Source organism: Galeopterus variegatus, unplaced genomic scaffold (genome assembly GCF_000696425.1).
Source record: "Galeopterus variegatus unplaced genomic scaffold, G_variegatus-3.0.2 Scaffold2290, whole genome shotgun sequence".
NCBI lineage: Eukaryota > Metazoa > Chordata > Mammalia > Dermoptera > Cynocephalidae > Galeopterus > Galeopterus variegatus.
In genome coordinates, this window is record NW_007728401.1 from 106,576 (window position 1) to 106,845 (window position 270).

A 270-nucleotide genomic window follows, 5' to 3' on the forward strand; every position below is an offset into this window, starting at 1 on the left:
ATTCCAATTTTTTTTTTTTAAAGAATGGAATTGCTGGGTCATGTGGTAATTCTATGCTTAACTTTTTGAGGAACTGCCAGCCTGCTCTGTACAGTGACTGCACCATTTTACATTCCCCCCCAGCAATGCACAAGCATTCCAATTTCTCCACATCTTCAGCAATGCTTGTTACTGTCCATTTTTTGTTTTTTAATAATAGGCATCCTAATGAGTGTGAGGTGGTATCTCATTGTGGTTTTTTTTTTTTTTTTTTTTTTTTTTTTTTTTTTT